The sequence below is a fragment of the Drosophila miranda genome (genome assembly GCF_003369915.1).
Source record: "Drosophila miranda strain MSH22 chromosome Y unlocalized genomic scaffold, D.miranda_PacBio2.1 Contig_Y2_pilon, whole genome shotgun sequence".
In the NCBI taxonomy this organism is placed as follows: domain Eukaryota; kingdom Metazoa; phylum Arthropoda; class Insecta; order Diptera; family Drosophilidae; genus Drosophila; species Drosophila miranda.
In genome coordinates, this window is record NW_022881614.1 from 6,041,935 (window position 1) to 6,058,246 (window position 16,312).

General features: G+C 50.5%; 1 long non-coding RNA gene across 1 annotated transcript; it reads right to left on the reverse strand.

The window, feature by feature from the left end:
- Positions 1-15,265: 15,265 nt before the first annotated feature.
- LOC117192713 lies at positions 15,266-16,063 on the reverse strand. Its single transcript, XR_004474421.1, has 2 exons — positions 15,716-16,063; positions 15,266-15,638 (listed from the first exon to the last, which is right to left on the reverse strand). It is a non-coding gene; the product is annotated as an uncharacterized LOC117192713 (long non-coding RNA).
- Positions 16,064-16,312: the final 249 nt, after the last annotated feature.

Here is a 16,312-nt window from a genome sequence, read left to right on the forward strand (position 1 = left end):
TGCGTTGTTAAGGAAAGATCGGCAATGGGAATGGTCGGAAGAACAAAAAAAAAGCCTTCGAGGAGTTGAAGATCAGGTTAACTGAAGCGCCGGTTCTCGCCTGCCCTTTTTTTTTTTTCATGAAAAATTCTCATTTCTCATGCAAACCGACGCTAGCGAACAAGGATTAGGAGCCGTTCTTACGCAAAAGATAAGGGACGAGGAACGAGTAATAGCCTACGCGAGTCGACGCTTGTCCAAAGCCGAAGAGAACTACTCCGTTACTGAGAAGGAATGCTTGGCAATAGTGTGGGCAATCCTCAAGCTGCGCTGTTACTTGGAAGGATACCGGTTCGACGTGATCACGGACCATCTCGCCCTGAAATGGATCAACTCGATCGACAACCCCACTGGACGGATAGCACGTTGGGCTTTAGAGCTGCAGCAGTATCAATTCGATATCCACTATCGCCGAGGGAAGCAAAACGTGGTAGAAGATGCACTTTCCCGCCAACCATTGGAGTTACTACATCAAGCTCTGGAAGAAGAGTCACAGTGCAAGTGGATCAGGAAAATGTTGGCGAGAATCAGGCAGCAGCCGGGCAAATACGAAGACTACCGAAGCGAGAGTGGACAACTGTATCGGCGACTGCACACCGTGCCCGAAGAGGAAGACTCCACCCCATGGAAACTCTGCGTCGCTGCAGACCATAGACTACGCGTAAAAGAATGCCATGACCACCCGACGGCCGGACATCTGGGAATCCGAAAAACAAGCACACGAGTCGCCCAAAAGTACTACTGGCCAGGCCTGTTCCGAGAAGTCGCCAGATACGTTCGCCAATGCGTAGTGTGCCAAAAATACAAGGTGAGCCAGTTCAAACCGGCGGGGAGAATGTTCACCAGACAAGTTGACGAACCCTTCAGCGTGCTATGCGCCGACTTTGTTGGGCCGTTGCCTCGCTCCAAACATGGAAACACCGTCCTCCTTGTCTTCTTAGACGCATTTAGTAAGTGGGTCGAACTGGTGCCTCTACGCAAGGAAACTACGCCACACCTGGAAAGATCGTTCCGAGAATGAATCCTCAGCCGCTTTGGTAACCCTCGTACCTTCGTTTGCGACAATGGGGCACAATGGAGCTGCCCCGTACACTCCCCAACAAAATCCAACAGAACGCGCGAACAGAACAATTAAAACGATGCTGGCGCAATACATCGACGAAAAACAGAACACTTGGGACGAACTCTTGCCAGAAATCACGCTCGCGATTAACTCTAGCGTGTCCGATTCAACGCGATTCAGCCCCGCGTTTTTGATCCAAGGTCGCGAGCCAAGACTGCCAGGCGCCTTGTATGATGAGGTTACGCCAGGAACGGGAACCAGCATCGCCGACCAGAGCCCGACAGATGAGAGAGGTGTACGAAATCGTAAAAACAAACTGCGACAAAGCATCAGAGGAGCAAAAACGACATTACAACCTCCGCCGAAGGGAACGGAAACCGGCTATCGGATCTTAAGTGATGCTACGTCGCCACACTCTGTCCAAAGCATCCGAAGGCTTTGCCTCCAAGTTGGCCTCGAAATTCGAGGGACCCTACCGGGTGACCAAGTTTCTCTCTCCGAATCTCGTCCGATTACAGATTCTAAACGGACGTAAGCAGCGGTCAGCCAGTTTGAAAGACCTGAAGGCATTCTACCCGACCATCGGCGAAGATGACGAAAAGACCGACCAGAGCAGGACGGACAGTGCAGGCGACCCGGACCGAACCAATATACAACAATCTTGATTACAACGCGGATCTACTCAAATCGCCACAACGATGCTGACCCCCCGGATATCTTGCGAGGAACGACGCACCGAACGAGGCGTGCGTGGCTGCTCCTCTTGGACACATCCGCTTCAGGAACCCGGATATCTTGCGAGGAACGACGCACCGAACGAGGCGTGCGTGGCTGCTCCTCCTGGACACATCCGCTTCAGGAACCCGGATATCTTGCGAGGAACGACGCACCGAACGAGGCGTGCGTGGCTGCTCCTCCTGGACACATCCGCTTCAGGGTGGTCAGGATATCCTACGAAGAAGCGGGCGTGGCTGTTCCTTCAAGGGCAAACCGCAACCGTGATTGTACCGAAGGGACCGACCAAGGCCGACATTTTGGAGATTCACATTAAGTCTATAACCACTCCGCCGCACTCGTAGGGTGTCAAAGTATTTCTTGCCTGTAGTCAACAAGTCTATTCCTATTCACAGCTCATCGAATGCTAGAGACCCCCGCCGACGGAGAACCACGACAAAAGCCAAGTCCGAGCCCCCAGTCGATTGGGAGATCATCGAGGAACTGATTCTTCGCCCCACTCCGCGAGAATGCCAAGTCCACCCAGAGGTCCTCAGCTGGGAAAATCTATGCGGCGACGTCGTAAGCTGGCCACGCATGGACCAGATCCCCGAGGTGCAGCCACGTTCACCCACGCTCAGGGCACCAGCCAAGTCAAACCCGACCAGGTCGTCGAAGAGCACGCGCAGGGCCTTGGACACGCCACCGTAGGAGAAGCAGCCGACTTCACCGCTCCGGCTCCGAGCCCCGACGAGGGGGCAGAGGCCATCACTATTCCTGACGGGCTGCCAGGTGCCACCGCACGCGGATACCACCAGCAATTCGAGCCGACGGAGTTCGAAAAAGAGGTGCTCCGCGGGGAAGAGCCACCGCTTCCGGCACTCTTCGAGGCCCTTGATATGCCCAACCTTCTCGAACGGATAGACGGGTTAGACATCGCCCCCGAAGATGCAGGACTACCGGCCGTCAGCGACTTTGACGCCATCTCGCGTCCTGAAGACATCGCCACCGAAGACACAGAGCTACCAGACGCCAGCGATCTGGATGCCATCCTACATCCCGAAGGCGGCAGTCCGGAGATACCAGAAACGTCGACCCCCACCCCAGCTGTTCGTTGGGTGACTGGAGAGGTGGATTGGAGAGTACGTACGCCCGACGGCCGGCTGCCAGACACCCTGAAGGCCCAGGAGCCAGGAGCCCAACTCGTCAACCCGCGGCGTTAAGATGTCCGATTCTTGGCAGAGGCGGACAACACCTTCTTCCAGGTCCACATCAGCAAGACAAGCAAAGTAACCATTTGCTCACGGGCGAGAGTGTGAGGACCCATACTGGGAGCCTCACATAGTAACGAGAGTTAATTGATTAAGAAGACAACCTGAAAATATAAGACATCGCAATGGAGCGAGATTTGTATCAGTAAAAATCATCTTCTATGTTAGTAAATAAGCTAGTTAATTTTTGCATAGCCGAAATCCCGCCAAACGGCCAGCTAACACAGAATAGCCGCAAAGAGAACAGCGAAGAGAGAGAGCCACGCTCAGCCGGCAACAGAGCAGATATCTTTCGAGAAAGTCCCGTTGGCCCGAAAACGAGCGCCAGGCGTGGTGAGAGCGTCGAGCGACCGTGGTGAGAGCGTCGAGCGACCGTGGTGAGAGCGGGAGTCGATTTTCGGAAGCGAGCAAAGACGGAACGCCGCGGAGTGACTAGAAAAGCAAGAAAAAGTGTTGAACGGCCGGGCGCCCGAGAAGTAGAGAAGAATGGACGAGCTGCAGGAGCACAGACGCCGGATCCGCGGGTGAGCTGGCCGATGGCCAAGGTAGTAGTAGAAGTAGCAGGGAGTGCGAGGGAAACCATGCCAATAAAACTTCGATCATATGACTAAGAATTCTACTGCTTCCATTTGCTTTCCCCGGTCGGACCACCGGCTGCAGTCATCTCTCCCCTTTCCCCTTCCGTTTTCCTGGCTGTTTTCGGTCCCTACGCTCCCGCTCTGACTCTGGCAACAAGGTTTTACCCTGCTGGAGTGAGAAGCGGTATGCGTTCTCTCCCTTTCCTCCTCCTCACCTCCTCCTCCTCCGCGGCTCACCTCGACCTTGGCAACAGGAGTTTTTACCCTGCTGGTGAGTTTCGCACCGCCCGGCTCAACGCCCGCTCCGCTCTCCTCAGCCCACCCCATATGGTCCCCATATGGAAAAATATACCTAATTTCCACTCCTCTCTCTCTCCTCCATGAGAGATGGTTTTAGGTCTGGGAAATGTAAACGCTTTTGCAAAATAAATTAATGCCCTGGTCTCTGTTATTTGCAGTGGGAAAACAACTAAAATGAATTAGAAAACATTTTATTACTTCATATTTTTCTCTCTTTGTTAATCTTCTTTTCCCATTCGGACAAATATGCAAATGACTGAAAACATAAAAATATATATACGATTATAAATGAAAACGAGGGGGAACGTTGTGAGTTGCTGCGGACACCGCAACTCTACAGTTATACCCGATACTTAGTCAGTATGGCTCTCCTCCGGCAGACGCCGCTAATTTAAACGACACGACAAAGAGTGCGTGCGAGAGAGACAGAAAATCTGTCTGAGCGTGACATCGGGCGCTGCGTAGCCAGTGCAAATTGATTTGTTCCTTTTGGGTATAAAAATGATCCGATCTGATCCAGATTCAGCAGTCTGATAGATATGGTCATTATCTATGATTCTGCGTTTTTAGTTTTCTCGAATCTGCAATATTGTGGATGCAACAGATTTTCGTCCTTTGTGGGGGCGGAAGGGGGTGGGGCGAAATTCTGAGATATACGTTTTATAGTGAGATCTAACAGAAGTGCGGATACCAAATTTGGTTACTCTAGCCTTAATAGTCTCTGAGATTTGTGGATGCCCCAGATTTTCGTCCTTTGCGGGGGCGGAAGGGGGTGTGGCGAAATTTGGACACGAAACGGTCAAGGTCCGATATCACAGGTGTGTGGATACCAAATTTGGCTGCTCTGGCTCTTATAGGTTCTGAGATCCTTGAACTCATATTTTGCAATTGGCAAAGCCGACCATGAAACCTGTGTGTTAGAGAGAGACAGAGCGAGAAAGAATGAAATTGTTTTCTTGATTCTGGCTATAATAATTATACGATCTGGTTGAGATTTTACACTCTAGAACATATAGTCATCCTCTACGATTCTGCGTTTTTGGTTTTATCGTATCTTTAAAAATGTGGATGCCACAGATTTTCGTCCTTTGTGGGGGCGGAAGTGGGCGGGGCGAAGTTTTGAAATATTTTTGTAGCAGTGACATATCACAGAAGTCTAGATCCAAAACATCGTTGCTCTAGCTCTTATAGTCTTTGAGCACTAGGCGCTGAAGGGGACGGACAGACGGACGGACGGACAGACGGACAGACGGACGGACGGACAGACGGACAGACAGACATGGCTCAATCGGCTGTTGATGCTGATAAAGAATATATATACTTTATGGGGTCGGAAACGATTCCTTCTGGACGTTACACACATCCACTTTTACCACAAATCTAATATACCCCAATACTCATTTTGAGTATCGGGTATAAGCAAACAAGCAAACAGAACTATGTTGATTCTGTCAGGTTTAGGTCAATATTTGTCTGAAATGTTGTTACCATGCCCTCGAGTGATACTCGAGTTTATGTATTCATTTATGATATTATTTAAAAGCAGGCATTCCATTGGCACTGCCGTTCCCCTGACAAGAAAGCCATAATTGTGGCTAGTAAATTGAGGATAATGAAGAGTCGCTAATTAAAGATTTTGGCTAGAAGCTGGCCAGATTTAAAGGATAGGCTGTGCCCCCCAGAGGGGCCAGCAAACAAAAGATATACATTCAGAAGAAGTGAGTGAGCACTTAGTCCCAGCCCAAAAAAATTGCCAACAATTTCTTGGCGCAGAGTGCAAAGGGATTGAATGACCGGCAATTTGTATAAATTCCAAAGAATCGCTGCTGGAATTGTGCCACACCACCAACGGTGAGGGAAACCCTTCTCATGGCATTTTACGTTCATTCCTAATTTTAATTCCCACAACCCGCACAGAAAGGATTTTTTTTTGGTGGGCGTTTTCAAATGCAAATTTCATGCATGCGTTGATTAAAATCTTAGTTCTATTAGCCCGCAAGCAGCACAACAGAAAATAGAAATAAACTTTCCGGACAGAATGAATCTGATCTCTCAGCTTTATTTTACGTGGCGGTTCCTCAGGGAGGGATTTCAACCACGGCGTCTAATGTTTATTTGCAGCTTAGCCTCGATTAGTGCGATATATATACATATATCACGCCATCACGCACCACCGCTACATACGCAGGAACCTGGTACGATGCGCCAGTTAGCGCCCGTAAAGAGAAGCTATAGCTATGTACATAGCGACTCTTCCGGTACCAATTGAAAGTATCCTGGTCGGGCATACAATCCCCCTTGGTGTGGGGCGAGGTGTATCTAACACGTCTTCCGATCTATGGGTCTCGGCACCCGGTTGAGAGCGCAACTCCACGAGGAGCCTAGCGGCTCTCCCCGCGTAACGTTTGGGTATCAACCACAGCCACCACGATACTCCCACTAGGGGGCCGACCTCAATGTGCAGCCTTGGAACTGCACAACCCGTGGTACCGATCTTAAGGACTCAGCTCGATCCTCCCTTTTAGCCCCGACCGGCCTGGATAGGGAATCCACCCAGCCCGTGCGCCGCTTGCGCGTTCAGCAGCTGCTGTCGCCTGGAGAACGCCAGTCCGGCGAACCCGTCGAGAGTCCGCATTCTCTCCTGAGAAGCCGTCACATCGGAGAAGGTCCAGTCGCCATCCGTGTACTGCACTCCAAGTCCATCGAGGTCTCGCAAGTCTGCATAAAGGGGACAAGCACATAGGAAGTGCTGCCAATCCTCGCGTTCTGCGCCGCATAGACATGCTGGCGTGTCGCTAAGGCTTCTTCCATGCAAAAATGCATTGAGCGATCCGTGGCCCGTCAGCAGGAACCCAGCGCGCAGCGTGAAGCCAAACCTTCGTTCGCTGTAAACGAAGCCTGCGTTCGGGATGAAGCGGTGCGTCACCCGACCTGGGGAGTCACCATCATCCCATCTGCGTTGCCACTCGCACAACAGGCCTTCGTCTAGTCGCGCCATCTTCTGCTTCCAGCTAAGATTTGCCAAATCTTCGCCGTACAGCCAATCGCTCTCCTCCAGCGGGTAGTCACGCTTTAGTTTGAAGCTGATTGCCAGGCGTCTGGCAACCAGATCAAACGGGGGGGCTCCAGCTAGTACTTGCAGCGCCATGGTGGACACTGTTCGGCATACCGGTAGGCATCCAATCAGGATGATCCTTTGGCACGCAAGCAGATGCCTCCTGGCAACCACTTGCGTCGTCGTCACGACAGACCAAACCGAGGCACCAAATAGTGCGCAGGGCACCATGAGTCCGGCATATATTGTTCGCTTTGCGCGGGGACTGAGTCCCCAGTCAACCCGCAGTACGCGCGACAATGCCCCTACGACTCCGGTCAGCTTATCACGCAAGCCCGTGATGTGCGGGAGAAAACTCAACCGCTCGCCGACCGTGATGCCCAGGTACCGATACTTGCGCTTATATGGCAGGCTTGCTCCAGCAAACCGTACCACTGGCGGCCGTCTAAGTATGCCTTTGAGCAGCATGATCGCCGTCTTGCTAGTTGAAACGGCAACGCCGACTTCAACTCCCCAAGCGCCTACGATGGACATTAACTCACCTCCTTTTTGTTCGAGCTCTGATCGGGCATTCCCTTCGATGAGGAGGAGCAAGTCGTCAGCATACGCGCTGAGCGCACCAAGGGGCTCTAAGCGCTGGAGCAACACGTCCATTAAGATGTTCCATATAAATGGACCACTTATGGACCCCTGCGGGCAACCTCGTGTCACCGGAACAGTGGCTACTCCATGCCTACTGACGATGCTCGCACTCCGGCCGGAGAAGAAACTTCGCCACAAGCTTGCTTCTCGGCATCCCAGCTCAAGGAGGCGGCGTAGTGCAGCATTCCACTCGACGTTGTCGAAGGCTCCCTTGAAGTCCACGAAGACTCCGAGCACGTATTTCGACCGGCTGGCCGAAACAGTACTCACGACGTGTTTCCAAGCATCCTCCACACAACGTCCTTGGCGAAAGCCAAATTGCCATCTGCAGCCATCCGGAATGGTGTCCTTCAGACGATTCACCATGATGCCCTCAAGCACTTTGCCCAGCACTGGCAACAGACAGATACCCCGATATGAGGTTGGATCGGTCCGGTCCTTATCGGGTCCCTTCAGAAGTGGAACCACCCTAGGATGCTTCCATTCCGTTGGGAAATACCCTGTCTCCAGGCAGCGGGAATACATCGCTGTCATGTGCTGAGGGATGGCACGCCACAATGCCTTGCAAATGGCACCTGTGATGCCGTCCATGCCGGGAGAGCGTCTGCTCTTCAACCTGGCGACGCATGCATCAACCTCGAAAGCTTCGAGGGCCGGTGGAGCCTCGATCGGGATGGCAATGTGTGCATTCGACTCCGCAACAGGAAAGAAGTTGCGAAGGAGCACACCCGCACAGTCGTGCCATGTTGCGACCAGCCTACCATCCGTTCGAAGGCATCCAATCTCCGTGCTCTTTTTGCGGCCTCGGCAAATCCTGTAGACGTGCCCCCATGGATCATCTCTGTTCTCTCCCACGAAGCGTCGCCAGTTGTCTTCCTTCGATCTCAGGATGAGCTTCTTGTACTGCGCTGAGGAGATCCTCAACGCGAGCACAAGTTCCTCTGCTGCGTCGGTCTCGTGCCGACGAGCGTCCTGGAGCCTTCGCCTCAGTCTCCTGACCTCTCGGCGTTTGGAGTGTAGTTCGGCAGTCCACCAAACTACTTTTCTCGCGGCTCTCGGTGTGCTGCGTCCCAGCACTCTGTCGCACACACTGTGCACTACAGAGCGCAGTGCAGACACTTGGTTGTCCAACGGCGATTCGGCGGTGTCTTCCGGTAATTCGGCTGTCTCCCTTACCACTTCCTCCTCGAACAATCGCCAGCGCGCATTGGAAAGCTTCCAGGACGGCACAGGAGCAATGGGCTCAACTGCGTCGTTCGGGTCAGTCGTCACCACAACATGGATCATGTTGTGATCGCTGGTGTCCCATTCCTTCACTTCCCAATCGTATGTGGCCCACATAGTCGCAGCTTGGTTGACGATTGTCACATCGATGTCGCTTTGGCCTCTACGGTTATCGAATGTAAATACCCGACTGGCTTCATTGAGCACGCCGGCTCTCATCTCGGTTATCCACTCAGACAGCAGCTCACCCCGTGCATAGTTAGCTTGCCCCCGATTGTGTCCGGAGAGCTTGCTAAACCACGCTGGGGATACTGCGTTCGCGTCGAGCCCAAAGATGACAGGAGTGCGGCTGCCCAGCAGCAGCACCGCATCTAAGTACCTGAGGTACGGCGCCAAGTCGGTGTCGAATTGGCAGTACACGGAGCATAGGAAGATTGAGCCGAATCTTCCCGTAACTCTGACGCATACTCCAAAATCCGTGGTAAGGGTCTCCATTGGCATGCAGATGGCGTCCGGTTCGTCGACGATGATAGCAGCTTTTCCTCGGCGGTCCTGGAATACTCGCATTCCAGAAGGAAGGCCGGTAATCCGCCCTGCTCCATCGACGTACGGCTCCTGGACCAGTGCGAACTGGCGGCCAGAGCTGCGCATGATGGCTCCGAGCTCCATCACAGCCGCTCGGCCACGGCCACAATTAGCTTGGATGAAGCTAAACATTAATGTCTAGCTTGCACCCTCGCCAGTACCGCTGCGTAGATCGGGCACGCCGCTGACAGCATGGAATGTGCTGCAGGGTACCCCTTGAAGCGGCAGTTGCGGCGGTCCACGGGGTTGGGACACCGTGCAACGTTGTGGCCGTTCTGTCCACACCGGTGGCACACGTTCTCCTTAAGGCGACATTGCGACACCTTGTGGTCAAAGCCTGCACATCTGTGGCAGGCGTATGTTCGGACCAAGGAGCGGCAGCGGCATCTGAACCACTTTATGTACACGCATTCGTGCAACGCCTCCTGTGCCTTCGTGTCGACCTCTAGCGTCACGTTGATCGTGGCGCCGTCGGTGACCGACCAGGGTTTACTGCCCAGGTGAACCGACTTTTTAAATTCCGCGGCGGTCATGGTCTCCTCCAGGTTCTTCGTGAAGAGCTCCTCCATGAACTCTTCAGGTGTGATCGACGTGTCCACGTCATACACCACGACCTGAGGCTTGGTCTCCGGCCTCTTCTTGACCGCCAGTCCTGCTTCGGCGAATTTGCTGCTGGCCACTACCTTCCTCAGTTCGCTCACTGAAGGGGTGCGAATAATCGCTCCTCCGCTCTTCAGCTCGCGAACCTCGTGAACGCGGACTCCAAGTGCCGGTACCACGGTCTTCTTTACACGCTCCACAAGCTCCTTGCTGGTCTCCTCCGGGTTCTTGCTCCTTATTAGAGCAGACCAGGTATCCCTAGGCCTTGGGATCGGTGCAGCGACGGCGCTCGGTGCGGGCAGGCCTGGGAAGGCTGTCGCATACGCAGCGGTTGTGACGGCGGTGGTGCCCGTGTGGGCAGCAGCAGCGGGTCTCGGTGGAGGCGGCATCCTTGCCCTCTCCTCCAGGCGCACCTTTTCTCCAGCCAGGGCCATGACCAACTCGTCGTACCGGTTGGTAGCGACGAGGATTCCTATGGAAGCCTCTGTCGGCATCAGCCCCTTCAGCACAGCCTCGTTCACCGCCATCCTGATCGCAGACATTTCCGCAATGATGGCCGAGTAGCCTGCCGCGACAATGCCAGTTGCCGGGCATGTGGCAGCGGCAGCGGTGGTGGCAGCGGTGGCAGCAGCGGTGGTGGCAGCAATGGTAGCAGCGGCGGCAGAGGTACTGGCAGCGGTGGTGGCAGCGAAACTTTCCGGACAGGAAAATTGTCAGGAAAAAATCCCTCAGAAAAGGTTTGTAAACAGAAAACGGGAAATAGGCAAACCAAAGCAAAGAACTTCAAGGCCAATGTGTGTGCAAAGATTTCTTCGGTCTGTTGAGTACACCTTAAAGTTGTCCACTGCTCAGACAGCTGAGGCAGCTTAAGCCGGCTTGAGGGAACGGATTAGTACTCGTATGTCATATCTTAGTCCTCCTAAAGAGGGGAAACCATAAGCTTAGAGTGTAGATGTGTAGTCTTCTCTTCAGACTACACAACTAGTAGTCTTCTCTTCAGACGACATATCTACACTTTTCCATTGAAAAAAAAAAAATGCTAGGTAAAGTGGAAAAGAGAACTTAGTTTTGGGGAGAATGCACTCCCTCTCTCCACCATCACCATCAATCCCATGAGCGACCTTCAACTGTCGAACGACTTGTGTGCAATGCGGCGTATGCTTAATATTTGTGGAGAAATGCAATTAAATGGATATTAGTCAGCCCAGGCAGTCAAAGTTCAAGGTAACCAGCGGCAGCAGTTATTAAAATGATGTATAATAATTGGTAGCGGCTCAAGTACCCAATATTAATGATAAGTGAACGGGTCGGGCCAATGAGCCAGCGGAGTAGTTGAGTGTGTTAATAATTGCTATCCAGGGGGCAGGCATTTGCCTGCCTTGGGCTGGCAATTAAACGCGAAGCGTGCTGAGAAACTGCACACTAAAAATTCTTCAATGCCGGACATTGCACAACCATTTGGGGCCACTCGGGTCGGTAGCTGGCCAACCATGCACTTTGCCTAAATTGCGGAATTTTCGAATGTTCGACCAATGTACAGCAATTAACCAACAGTCGGATGGCTTTATCCCCCCTCTGGCCGCACTTTCGCCAGCTAAATCATTTGGTTAAATGCCGCAGACCGCAAATAAAATAAACGCCGATGCCAATGCCATTGCCACTGATTCCCAGTCAGTGGCAAAGTGATTCTAATGCGAATTTCGATAATGTTCTCCGCCGATACGCGTTTGCGGGGCAAAGTTCTCGATTTCGGTCCACAAAAGGAAAGCCTGCATATATATAGCGAGTCGATTTTTTGGATAGCTTGAGAAATGCCTCATCATCAATTGATCTATTAATCAAGTTAATGAATTCAGTGACACTTGATCACTTGATTCACTGATGGATGCCTCTGAATGAGTCATTGCCTTGTTTTTATGGATTTAGATTCTTGAATTGAGCTGCCGCATAAACTTCAGCCACATCTAAATGGAAGCCACAGCATGGAGTTGCAAATGAATACACGAATGCGCTCTAATTAAAATATTCTCCAAACGCAGAATCTGCTGGAGATAGAGCATGGCCGCAGCTTGAACACAAACCGACGCTGCAGCGGAAATAATGGTTTTGGTTTTGGGAGGTGGGCGAAAAACTTACCTGTGCGTGCACCAAGATGGCCGATTGCAGCAGACAAAGCACTCCGATAAAGGCGAACATTTTGCGCATCTAGAAAACAATCAAAAACGAAATAAATTCTAAAATAAATAAAACCGAGGTTTTCGGGGAGCGGCCATCTGGCGGAGCATAATTACGAGGCTTTCACATTTGATTTAAAATTCTGCTGTCTCGACCTGCCCGATCTCAATTAATTAACGGCACTGGCTGTTATACCTGTTGTTGGGTTTCTTTTCACTGGCGAATCCGAGCGGATTGGTGGTACGTTGTTGTCGCGGCGCGTTGTCGCCTCGCACTGAGCTTGAGTCGTCGGCCTGGGCCTGGCTTAAACTTGAATTCTGCGAAGTGGATTGGAATCGAAGCGAGCGTCTACTGTCTACCGTCTGGTGTCTACTGCCCGCTGACCGATGTCTGTTGTCTGTTGTAATGCCTCGCAAACTGGAATTGTGGCGCAATTAAATATGCAAGCGTCTATTTATATAGCTGTTCTGTTTTCTGCCTTTCTTCCAGCTCCATGTATGCGTTATCTCTTAAGCCTGGACACTGAACAGTAACGATGATGCAAGCTTATCTCAAATCTCTATATGGTCGGCAAAGAACTGTCTTCGATCTATTAGCACCTCTCTGGCACAGAGTCTAACAATTGGGTGATAACTTGCCAAAAGCCAAAACAAAAAACTAACAGACGAAACACTGTCAGTGGATAAGATGAACTTCTGGTCTGGTCAGCTGTTGCATATGCCTGAAGAGCGATGCTCTAAGCTCTCTTTATAATAGCCAATCAATCGATTGGTGTTCAATGACTCACAACGAAGCCACAAATGGGCATGTTCACTGGGCAACATTGCGTATACGCTGCTGCACTAAAGCACATCAGTTGGTGCAAATCATGGCAAACCGGTTGGAGGAATCGACTCGAGTCTGCAGTTTTGTTTTTTTTGCTTTCGCTTTTTGGGGCTCTCGATGCACGCGGCATGTGGCAACTGATTGCTCACAGCTGCCATTGGCTGCAGTTGGGCATAGCGAGTAATTCTGGTGCACGATGTTTAACGATGCTACATATGCAGCAGGTACGTATACAACATCCCTTTTCATTCGCGCTGCGGTGGGGATTGCATTGAAGCGTTGAATGCGGTGTGGTGGAAAGAGCAAACAAAAGAAGTCTGTCGGAAAGTTTGCTAATTTCTATCGAGCCGAACGACAGATACGAGCCAATTGGCATATCCATTTCTCTTTCGGTTTTTGGGGATCCAGCAGACCTCCCCTCCGCCATCGCCGCATGCTCCCAGTGTGGCACCAGCGGTGGGCATTCTTCTTTTGTTCAAACCATTTGATCATTAGGTATTCAAATGCCGGCCAGTGCCACCATCTGTGTTAATGTGTTTCTGCCTTCTGCCAGTGCCAAAGTCTCGGATTTCTGGCCGAAATCCGCTGTGCACGTGCTTGATAATTTAGAATGCGATGGCCAAAAACCAAATGCCACCAAAAAGGGTCCAACAAAAAAATATAATTAAAAAAAAAATTCTTTTCGATTTGGTTTTCGTAGGTCCCTTGCATCACACATCAATTACTTGGGAATGGTTTGCTGTTTGCTCATTTTCTTGATGTTCTATTATCCCGGGGTCTTTTGAAATTGAATTTCATTTTAGTGAATTTTCAATCAGAATTTAACATATTTCTCATTTTCAAACCAATTACAAAGGGAAATACGACGAAGTCCATGAGCATTTGATAACCTTTTATTCATAGATTGCTCGAAGGGTCAGGAGGAGGAGGTTATCGACTGTCGAACGATGCCGATTGATGTGTTTATTAACTTTTGGTCAGGAAGCAATATTTGGGCATGACACGTTTTAATTTTGTAATGGGTAACGAGTACTTGGGCGAGATGGTATTACTCGGCTATGACCGGCACGTATTGTTTCCGGCTGCTGGGTCGTCAGCAAGGGGGTGGAGTTGTTTTATTGTCATAGTCCGAGGCACTTTACTTTCTTTATTTTAAATTTAACGTGCAAGAAAAAAACAAGCCATACACCTCACCGGACAGAGTTCACTACAAATGACCACATAACACGGACGATTACCTAAAAGACAGCCGGACGATCCTCAGCTGTTTCGAGGACCCCTTGCCCACCCTACCTTGGTCATGCCATTCCATACATCTATCTGTCGGCCATGACCCCTTGGTGTGCCGACAAGCGCTACAGGGGCTTGGAAGGGGAGATCATAAGAAGGGTTTAGTTAAACATTATAATGATATTTATTGGAACTAAATTAGACATAAAAATACGGGGTATATGTTCCCTCCCATAGGCTACCTGAGCCTGGTTCCCTTGAACTAGGATCAGGTAAACTTATAAACTAGTATTTGAATAAATGTGCAATGGTAAAGATTAAAATTTAAAGATAGAATATAAATGTTGATTCTTACGGGCTACGAAACGGTGAGGCAATTTGGTCGGAACACCCATAGACAATTTCTTCCATGCCCAAATGATTGTAATCAAATACCTAGTAAATAAACTCACTTTTACTGCGGATCCACCGTCGAAAGCGCTTTCTGATGGTTGCTGCAAAACTGTGGTTAATATGATATTTTGGGGTCGGGTGTATTATTATTGCATTTCGGTTATAAACATATTGGTTCTTGTTATTTTTTTTTGTTTTGATCTGTGCTTGGAAGGTTATCTATTTATGGATTTGTTTTAGTTTCATATTCACTCTTCCTCTTGCCCTTCTTTTCCTACTCTATGCTCCCTCATTGCTGTTCTTCATTTCTGCATTTTTTTTTTTATGTATATGTATGTAAACTTAAATAGCTGTTCTGCTGCTCGGTACTATTCTGCCTACTCTTATGTTAACTTATGTTACTTCACTCGGCTTATCGCCAGCCCCCTTCGGCTCCGTTGCTGGCGAGCGTTTTTATAGCTCGCTCGCTCTCCTATTGGGCTCTGCCTTTGCTGCCTGCGTGTTCTCTCTCTCCCCCGCTTTCACTCTCTGCCTATGCGCGCATCACCTTTGGCTCCGCTCGCCCTCTTTATTTTTTTGGGGCATTACCCTTGCAGCTCTGAGTATTGAACTCCAACAACACACTAACTCTTTCCTTCCCTATGTGCTGCGGATCTTAATTGGGCCTTGTTAACTGTATTTGCCATACGGCACGTTTAGGTAGGATTTGCGCTATTTTCCTCCTTTTTCTCCGTTCGTATTTCGCCGGTGCTGAACTTTCCGCTATCGCGGATTATCGACCGTCCCGCTTTGTGGCCGCCGCCTTACCGACGTCGATCCGGCTGCCCGCGAAGGTCGAGCCTCTCTGAATTTTTTCTGCGTCTCTGCTCCCTCGCTCTGTGCTGCGACGGATCAGCTGCTTGGAGCGCCGCTGCTTCGCCAGCCCAAATTGCTAGGCGCCAAATCTAGTGCAGGGAGAAAGAACCGTCTAACGTATTCGGCCCCGAAAGATCTGTGGTATCCCACTTTTTGTTCCTCTTACCCGTCAATCTTGGCCCTAGTGGCCGACCTAGCTTCAGTTATCGTAGTCCCGCGACTTTTGCTTTGCTGCTGCTGGATACCACTCGCGCTTTGACAATATTCTTTTCTTGACTTTGGAACTTTTTCATTAATGATTTTTGCTGAGCCTGTTCGGGGCGATGTTGGTCGCTCGACATCCAAATTCCAAAAGGAAGATGGACACGCTCCCATCCACTATGAGACCGGTCGGATCCGCTGGATGACGTTCGAATGTCATCGCTTTCTCCTCTTTCTCTTCACCTGCCATCAGCGTTAACTCACCCCCAGAGGGAGCCAACCTTTCAGAGCACCGTTTAAGAGCTAATACATAGCGAGAGTGAGAAGTAGGAGAACCCACTTCTTGAAATTTTTTATAAAGTCTTGATTTTAAGTTTTTTAGACTGGATAACTCTTTGGTAAACCAAGGGGGTTTTCCAGATCGAGTCGGACAAGAAAGCGGGACACAAGAATCGAAAAATGTGCCAAGAGCATTGTAAAAAATGTTTGTGCCTTTTATGATATCAGTGCACAAGTACAAAGCGGACCAATCAAAATCCCTAATGAGGTTATTAAGCTTCGC